The sequence below is a fragment of the Silene latifolia genome, chromosome Y (genome assembly GCF_048544455.1).
Source record: "Silene latifolia isolate original U9 population chromosome Y, ASM4854445v1, whole genome shotgun sequence".
NCBI lineage: Eukaryota > Viridiplantae > Streptophyta > Magnoliopsida > Caryophyllales > Caryophyllaceae > Silene > Silene latifolia.
In genome coordinates this window covers 65,670,083-65,679,966 of record NC_133538.1, presented here as the reverse complement: position 1 = coordinate 65,679,966, position 9,884 = coordinate 65,670,083, and the positions used below count along the sequence as shown (strand labels likewise).

Here is a 9,884-nt window from a genome sequence, read left to right as displayed (position 1 = left end):
GATTTGAGCCTCATCATCGGGTACCCTTAAGGCTAGGTAGACATTTTGAGGTGTCTACAGAAGCCCCCACTTTGACCGAGTCTGAGTAGGACGAAGGTCAAAGTAGTCCGGTCGGGACAGATAAAGGATAAGAAACGTGCACGGGCCTCTTATATTACCCGTCCGGAGTAGCCGCGATCCGGATATAGAGGATCATAAAACTTTGTTTTATGACCGGACGGAAGTCGGCATGACAAAACTTTGTTTCGCACGGCCTGGAATCAGATCTAGTATAGCTAAACTTTGTTTAGCTTAAAGGTGAGATCGTGAAATCTGATTTCCCGAACTCGGTTGCGTATCAGGGCCCGCCGACCAAGGGATGTTTCTTAGTTTTGCAGGTGAACAAAACGTGAAATTGTTTAGCTTCGCAGGTGAACGAAGCTGGACTGGTTAGTTTCGCAGGTGAACGAAACTGGATTGCTTTGCAGGTGAACAAAGCTGGATTATTCCGCAGGTGAACGGAATGAGATTGCTTAGCTTCGCAGTGAACGAAACCGGATTTGCTTAACTTCGCAGGGTGAACGAAGCGGATTAGAACACAAAATTTGATTTTATGAACTAGGACGCGTGTCAGAGCCCGCCGACCAAGGTATTTCAAAATTTTATTTTGAAAAAGGATTGCGTGTTAGAGCCCGCCGACCAAGGAATTCAAAATTTTATTTTGAAAAAGGATTGCGTGTTAGAGCCTCCGATCAAGGAATTCAAAATTTTATTTTGAAAAAGGATTGCGTGTTAGAGCCCGCCGACCGAGGAATTCAAAATTTTATTTTGAAAAAGGATTGCGTGTTAGAGCCCGCCGACCAATAAGTTTGAAAATTTTGTTGTAAAAATTTATTTTATGAAATGGGCTGGAAAATTTGCAAAAGTTTTATTTCGCAAAAAAGGCAAGTTCAAAAAAATTTTATTTTAAGAACTCAGATGCATGTCAGGGCCTGCCGACCAAAGGATTTGAAAATTGTAAAATTTTGTAAAATAGTCTAAAATTATTTATAAAATTTGAATTTTGGAGAATGAGTGAGAAAAGTAAAATTTAATTTACGAACTTGGATTAGAAATTGCAAATTTCCATTTTGAAAAGAAGAGACGAGTGTTAATTAGTGGAACTTTGCTAACCCCTAATTTGAGTGGACCCATCTCATTAACTTGATAATATGTTGTGTCTAACAATTGAGTAGTTAGCCTTATCTTCAACAAATTGAAGCTTAGGATAGAAAAATCAACTTTTGCTTTTATTCAGCCCACCGATCAAACTTCACCTTTAATTTCTGATTGATTTTCTTCAATTCCTTTTCCACTTATCGTTTTACTTCGATTCGTCTATATACTGTTGCTCACTACAGAAAACAAATCAGTACGGTTCTCTAATACGGAATGAAATCAGCGTCGATTGCGCCATAGCCATTATCCCAGCTCTGTACTGGTGATGAGGTGACTGCTCGCCCCTGATATGGGATGCGATTAGCGGTTTTCTGCCGCCATAGCTGTTGTTTGAGCCCCCGACTGGCGACTGATGATGGAGCACGATCGAAGTAAGTGCTTCTTTTTTTTGTCGATTGATTCCGAATTTATACTCTTTAAATGATTGTCTTCACATTTTCCATTAATTTTCAAGCATAATATCCTGATGTGGGACATAATTGACAGCAACTGTGCCGTTGTAGCCATCGTCTGAGCAATAGAATGTTGACGAGTTGACTGATGAAGGAGCTGGCGATTGTCGACTCTGCTAGCTCCTGAGATAGAGTGAAATAAGCGGAGGTGTGCCGTAATTTGAACCCCCGATTGGTGACCGGATGACTGATGAAGGAGCACGGTCGATCCTTGTGGCTGTGACATTTGATCGGATTTCTTGGCACCAGCTCCGATCAAGCTGTGAGTATTTCCGTCTCTTTATTGACTGATTCATGTTTATGCCTCTTTTCTTTGTTTTATTTCTTTACTGGTCAAGTCGTTTGCTTGATTATAAGATTGAACTGATAGTTTTACTGGTCTTGCGAATCAAGTTGTGTGCTTGATACATAGCTTCTGGCCAAATTATGGGTGCTTCCCCTTTCTTAGTCGATTGATGTTGAATCTATGATCTCTTTTTTTTTTGTTTTTTATTTTTGGTTTTATGGTTTTACCGATTTCTCGAATCAAGTGGTGTGCTTGATAATACGACTGAACTGATTCCACAATTATGCAAATAATTTATGATGTAAGACGCAAGTAGTATATGCTGAAAATGCAAATAGGATGCTTATGAATTATGATGCTAATGGTGCAAGGCTAATGTACTTACGACAATTGAGACAAACCTAGATAATTGACAATGCATTCCTTTCCTTAAACAGACCATAGACACATGACACATCTCCTTACTAGTCCTGTTAATTTTTTTTCAAAACGAGCTATTGAGCATGACCTGGGAAAGGGATAAGAGTATTCGAGTTCAGATAGGAATCCAATATTTGGCCCTGCTCTTTTTTTTTTATAGAAATTCAGCTTATCGATTTCAGAACTATTGAATCTGGGTAGCTATTCTATAACTCTCATGGATAAGAATTCATAGCTGGTAACTCCACATTTGATATGGAAAAGGATTTCTATTAGCTCCACATTTTCTGTAGGTCCTTCCATCATTTTGTATTTGGCCGTCTTCTAAATGCAGTCAAATCTATGTGCAATGAGTGTTCACTTATGCCCCTGGTCTTAACTGACTCTTCACTCTATGTTTTGTGGTAGCCCCCTGTTCAGGTATTTTCTTCTGTCTTTTTTTTTTTTTTTTTTTTTTGACCTGGTGTGGGTCATGATTGTGCCAACATTTTTTCTTATTTTTTTTTTTGCCTTGGATTTTGAGATTTGTAAAATGAGTTTTGCCCTCTTTACAGTAACAAGCTCGACTAATTACCCAAAACTAATACTATAGAAATAAAATACTTTTGTGACCGTATAAGTGTAGTGTACACCCACCGAATTCTTAGATGCTAAACGAGGGTGATTAATGGAATGGAGTAGAAGGGTCCATGGTGTTAGAAGACACTGGAGACCTGTGTGCCTCTCTCACTCACCTAAATGAATGAAAGGATCGTCCCAAAAGGTATGGAGACAATGTAACTGTGGAATTGACTCGTCTGAGAAATGAAAAAAAAGTGACTAACATCTTGGACTGGAGCTTTTTTGTCTTTTTTTTTTTTTTTACTGGAACTTTTTTTTGTCTTTTGAATTTTTGAGACTTTTGACATTTGATTAAATTGCAACTTTTCCTGGATTTTTTTTTGTCTTGTGAATTTTTGCCTTTTGACATTTGAATTTTTGAGTCTTTTGAGACTGTAGTTGTGTCTATTTGAGATCATAATTTCTCTCCTTGAATATTTGAGAGTCTTGAAGTTGGATTTTCTGCTTGAACTTGTATCGGTATTTAGACTCATGTCTTAAGTTCATTCTAAGGGACTTGTGGTCACCTATCTTGTTTTAAGGGCATGGAGTGTGCGCTCCCGTGTTTCATTTGGTAAGTTTGGGCACGGGTGTACTAGGAATATGGTTTTAATGTTTTTGAGCTAGTTTTTTAGCCTCAGTGGAAATGGATGGACAATTGCTAAAACGGTTGATCATGTGAGTTTGTGCTCATCTGATAGTCATTTGAGATATGGAAAATTGACGAATCTGATAGATAGAGAGTTTTGCTCATTTGGTAGTCATTTGAAATATGGGAATTTGACGAATCAGGTAAAAAGATGTAGTCTCCAAACCTATAGGTCACCTAGATAGAGACACGACGATCAAGGAATTATCACACCACAGGAGATGGAAAAGATGGTCAAATGCACGCCCTCGTTTAGGCTGATTCTAAGAGGTCGATTAATCTACACTAAAAAGATACGACCTAAAGTATTTCAAGTCTATTCTACTAGTTAAGGGTAAAAAGTAGAACAAGTGACTAATAAAAAAGACATATGCTCTTCTTTTTATTTATGCAAGTCAAAGAGGACTAGGATGGTCCTATCATAATTAGACACTTATGTAAACTAGTGTTTTTTTTTTTTTTTTTTAGGCAATGTCAGGGACACTCGTATGAGATTATATGACTATAAGAGTGCATTTTCTTATTCTATTGACATTTGTTCTTACTCTTAGTTTTTTTATATATATGCAGCTGAGAAAGGACTTGGATGGTCTTAATTTAAGCAAATTTTGATGGAAACTACATGTGAGCTGGTATTGTCTAGTCTTCTTGTACCCTTCTTTTATTCCCAAGCTAGAGTGGCTAAGAAAATTTGTTTACTCCTCCCTATCCCGGATCATGACATCTTAGCTTTTAGCAAAACATTTTATTTCTTTTATAACAGGACTAGAATGGAGTTAAATGGTGAATGCACATGTATCTAATGCTAGCTAAGACACGAATGTGAGAATCTAATTTTTTTTTACACTTTACTCAAATCTCGTGCTCAAAGCACAACAATAATCTTTGTTGTACTAAACCTACTATATGCAAATGCAGGCCTATATGAGACACCGTCTAAGAATAGAATTTACTATGTGAAGTGCGTGTGTCGAACTACCTATACTGAATGCTTAAATGGACTGAGTGTCACATGTAATCTAACACTAATATTTGACACGTGCAGGACTTGACGGACTATGATGCAGACGCTTCAATACTACTATACATATTACTATATGCTGATGCTCAGAGATATATGTGCAGATGCTTATGAGATGAAACATGAAGTGGGCAAGGCTAGTGAGTGCAAATGCATACGTACAAATCTCAGGTGCCAATTTATAGACCAAATTTGTTAATGTGTATATACGTACGCGATGCCGACACCTCCGAGACACATCTATACCAACGCCAATGCATATTAAACTACCTTTTTTTTTTTTTTTTTTTTTTTTTTTTTTTTGTGAGTGTGCGGTGTGCGGACCGACGACGTAATGACGGACTGACCTGTGAACTAGCTAAATGCAAAACCTATGTAATGTCCTATGGTGGTATAAGTTAAGGCTAATTAATGTACAAGTTAGTATCTAGATGCAGATGCTTGTTTGAATGACACTAATGAAGTACCATTTTTTGACGCAACAAACAGAGTTATATTAACTATATGACGTAATTATGACTCATGCAACGGCACGAAAGTTGCAAGATTACAAACAGGGAATAATGCACACATGATCCTAATCAAAGGTTCTACGGGCTCTATGGTTAGGTTTGTGGGTAGGAAATTGGGTACTCACAACATTAAAATACCCGAGGGTATCTCTCGCTTTTGTGCTCCCCGGTCATATGGACCGGACGAGTTGCCAAAACACGACGTTATGAGGTGGAAAATACGTGTAAGGCCTAGACGGTCGAATGGACCTTCTAAGTATACAACGCACTTACCGAGGGTAAATTAGGGTAGCTTAAATGGCATAATATTGACTTACGGAGAGCCTATGCCTTTTTTGTCTTAGAATAATTTACAAAATAAAAAAAACAGGACAAGAACATGTGATCAATATTCAAACGTTAGTTTGTTGGCAAGAAAGCGCTACGACAATAACGACACATTATCACTGCTGCTTCTAATTATGTACGTACATGTTACGATGGTAAGAGTCTACGCAATAAATCAAATACTAAAGCTCCAGTTGCATCTGAGGTGGTTCAACGTACGTCAATTTCATAGGCTTGTCCTTAATATTTTACATTAGTCATATGAACCATACGAGCAGGGATCGAAAGGTTAAAAAAAACGTCAAATATATATTATTACAAATAAATTTCAAGTCTTACCCTCTTATTAAGTCCCCAGCGTAGTCGCCACTGTGAGATCCCTGGAAAAATCTCCTTTTTCGAAAATAAGTAAATAGGTGGAGTCGCCAGTAGGTTTTATAAAAAACATACAAAAATAAAATTAACGGAAAAAAGCCCCTTTTGATCCCTGGTATGGGGACTGATCCGTCACTCCGGTCTGAACCAAAGATTGCGGATTCGGGGGTAAAGGTACGATCAGGGAAGGTGTTAGGCACCCGGATCGCCCATCAAACTGACGGCCTCTACTATTTATTTATAATATTATATATTTGACGAATTAACTAAGACAGAAAAAAGAAAGTTAGTAACAAACCTTAAACAATTATTTACAAGAACAATTAACTAGGTTAATTAACACAATAAATAGAGAAAATAATAAAAGGACAATAAAAAGAATTAGATAAAAAGAAAGAGTAAATAAAACTTATTTGATGTCGGTACCCTCAGGCCTATGTGGATGTTTGACTATTAATGAATTTCGACTTTGTCGTTAACTATTGGCTCTTATGCGCTTATATGAAATTGGGACAATTTATTTGTGAGGATGGATTTGAAACTGGGACGACTGTCTGGGAGTATTGAATTTCTGGTCTTGAATTGGATGTACGGTATTTGTGTTATTTGTGTAAGTCTCGTCTCTTCCGTGGAATTGTTTGTTCCGTCCCCCCTTTCCCGTGGATATGTGGGAGTATATTTATAGTATTTTGCTATTGGAATTTGTGTGGAATTGGAGTTTGACTTGCTCTCTTATTGTTGCTGTCAGGCGACGATCTTGATTGAGCACCTTGGTTTTTGTTTTTATCCTTTACCAAACTTTCTAATCTTCTTAATTTTTTTATTTTAATCAATTCCTCTTACTATTCTGTACACAATTTGTACGTAATCATGCTATGGGCCGACACACATTATTAATCTTTCGAGTACTAACAATGGGCCTATTCATAGGAATATGGTGAGCTATGGGCTAGTGTTATTAATAAAATGGGTTGACGAAATGAATGGAATATGTGGCAGGCTCAAGATGGTTTTTGGGCTATTTTAAGTAATTTCTCGGTAGATAAGCGTAAAGAGCCTTTAATTATAACATTGTCAATTTTCATTTAGTCATTAGATTTGAGCCTCATCATCGGGTACCCTTAAGGCTAGGTAGACATTTTGAGGTGTCTACACATACAAATAGGACAAGATCACAAAACATTATATAAAGAAAGTAGGCAGTAATGAAGATACGCATACCTGGTTGACATTGTTATTAAATATGAAAGTAGCCGTAAAGATAGAATATCAGGGCGGCAACACCATAACAGTCCATCTATGAGAGATCTACATGTTGACTCTCCAAGCATGGAAGTGGAGGTTGAGCACGATAGAGACACCTTCAGCTCTTCAACATAACAAGGTAATCCATTGCCAATCTTGCTAAGTTGGTCCATGTCAACTTCAATATTTACATTCAACACATGGATCAATCAGTAACAATATGTTTCACTTATAGTACAGAATGAATCGAAATTTGTTTGTCGGAAGCGGGGATAAAATTTGTACCGTATTGAGCAACATCGAGGTTGAATTCGTCGAAATTAGGATGAATCGAAAATTACATGGATCGAAAAATTAGGATGATCGAAATTAGAATGAAACTGACATGAATTTCAAGCAAACAGTATACTCAAAACGAACAAATCCGAAACACATAGCAGCACACCACAGCTACATTTCGCATCAAAATTAATTTATCCAAAATTTCAACAAGGATTAATGTAATACCAGATTACCAGTACAATAACACTGAATATTCTCCATTAACAATTCAATAATAATAGTTGATCGAAAATGTATTAAATTAAATTGAATCGGTGTAAATCGAAAGAAAAATTAATTGATAGAAATAGCCTAATTTTGGATGATAATGGTGAACGAGAAGATGGCGAGCGAAGTGTGAAGATGAAGACGGAGCTGAGCTGAAGATGAAGACGAGATGAAGAACGAGTTGAAGAACGAGACGAGATAAAGATGGGTTGAAGAGAGAGAAAGTGGAGTGAGTAAATGATAGAGTAACACGATTTCAAGGTCTGTTAAATGGGGTGTTGGTTGGGGACATGTGGCATAATCTTGTGCATTCATTTGTTTTTGATTGGATGGTAGAGATAGGTCCAAATACCCACCCTGAAAGTCTCGCGTGATTCAATCTCTCTCTCTATATATATATATATATATATATATATATATATATATATATATATATATATATATATATATATATATATATATTTAGAATTAGGTTCGAAAGTAAGTCCACCTTAGTATTTTAAGTCCATAAGTCCTATTTCAAACCATTAGATCTTACATAATGGATGGCTGAGATTCAAACAAAAAAACACATACACCCACCTACATTAAATCTCTCCCAATTCCCAATCTTCAATCTTCTATTCATTCCCAATGTCAGTATTTATTTTTCCAATTCACTATCATATTCTCTCTCTTTCAATACTACCAAACACTCCCTCTCTCAGTAAGTCTCACATCTTTCCCCCAAAAATTCATCTTTACCCGTATATTACATTCATCTATACTCTCGTTCAAACCTGTAATTTATCCATCCGTCACTTAGATCTACTATTCTACTGTCAGCCTCGCCATTTCCCACGTTGTTCAACAACGGTACATATCTTCTCATCCCTTATTTCTTTGAATGATTTATGATTATATATTTTTGAGAGGTAATGTGTTATGTCTTGAATCTGGTAGACATTCAGGCGATTGTGAATCAAATTGAATCAAATTGTGAACCAAATCTGGTCCGACATCATCAAAGTGTACGCTTGTGAATCAAATTGAATAATAACTTATAGTTGGTAATTTGAGAATAGCAAACTAAAATTAAATTAATTAAATTGTCTTACATTGGCAAGGTAATGATAAGTGGTGTAAAGGTGTAAAATTGTTTTCATAAATAGGCAAATTCATATGTCAAGGTGTACAATGGTAATCAAATTGAATTTTGCATTAAAATGTACGAATGGTAATGGTGTCATGTAGTTTTATAACCATGTTATGTTAATTTGTTTTCTTATTGTCGATTGAATTTGTTAGATTATTATTTTCGAACAAGGATCGTGGCTAGAGAGATGCAGCGGGTGAGAGCGAGGATCGTCGTCGGAGAAACGCAGCCACAAGGGCTACAGTGACGGTGCGCATGGAAAGTCGTCGGTCCAATGACGGCGTCGTTGGCGGTAGGAGCAAATGCAGTTGGGGATGAGTTGGGATTTTAATTTTTTTAAGCGTATAATTTCAAATGTAAATTGTATAACTTTATTTTTTAGAGTGCGAAACTTTAGTATACCATGTGTGACTTTAATTTTCAGAGTGTGTAACTTAATTTTTAGAGTATATAATTTTGAATGTATAATGTGTAATTTTAATTTTTTTTTATTTGGTACGAGTAATTTTAATTTTAAAGTGTGTAACTTTAATTTAATTTTTAGATTGTTAAATAATGTAACTTTAATCATATATGATGTAACTTTAACTAGAAATAGTGTAACTTTAAATAGATATGGTCTAACTTTAATCATATATGATGCCATTTAATTAGAAAATAATGTAACTTTAATCATATATGACGTAACTTTAATGATAAATAGTGTAACTTTAGCCATATATGTAACTTTAATTAGAAATAGTGTAACTTTAAGTAGATATGATGTAACTTTAATCATATATGATGTAACTTTAATCAGAAATAGTGTAACTTTAATCATATACTCCCTCTCATCCATACCAAATGTTACAGTTGCTTTATCACACTTGTCGAGGCACGTTTTCTAACGTGCATATCTTTAATTACACATTATTAAAAATTATAAAAATTTGATATTTTTATATGATTTATGACGATAAATCAAACAAGATCTCACATGACTATATTTTGTCTTATAGATTAAGAATAATATCAAAGATTCCCTACGAACATGAATAGTGCCAAAAAGCAACTGTAACCTTTGGTCTGGATTGGAGGGAGTATGTTGCAACTTTAATAAGAAATAGAACTTTAATC

At 35.8% G+C, this 9,884-nt stretch overlaps 2 long non-coding RNA genes across 2 annotated transcripts; both read left to right on the top strand.

Moving 5' to 3' along the window:
• Positions 1–1,233: 1,233 nt before the first annotated feature.
• Positions 1,234–4,844, top strand: LOC141634377 (uncharacterized). The gene is made up of 3 exons (XR_012539104.1): positions 1,234–1,568; positions 1,684–1,911; positions 4,650–4,844. It is a non-coding gene; the product is annotated as an uncharacterized LOC141634377 (long non-coding RNA).
• A 3,471-nt stretch (positions 4,845–8,315) lies between these two features.
• On the top strand, positions 8,316–9,357 carry LOC141627309 (uncharacterized). Its single transcript, XR_012536875.1, has 2 exons — positions 8,316–8,488; positions 8,921–9,357. It is a non-coding gene; the product is annotated as an uncharacterized LOC141627309 (long non-coding RNA).
• Positions 9,358–9,884: the final 527 nt, after the last annotated feature.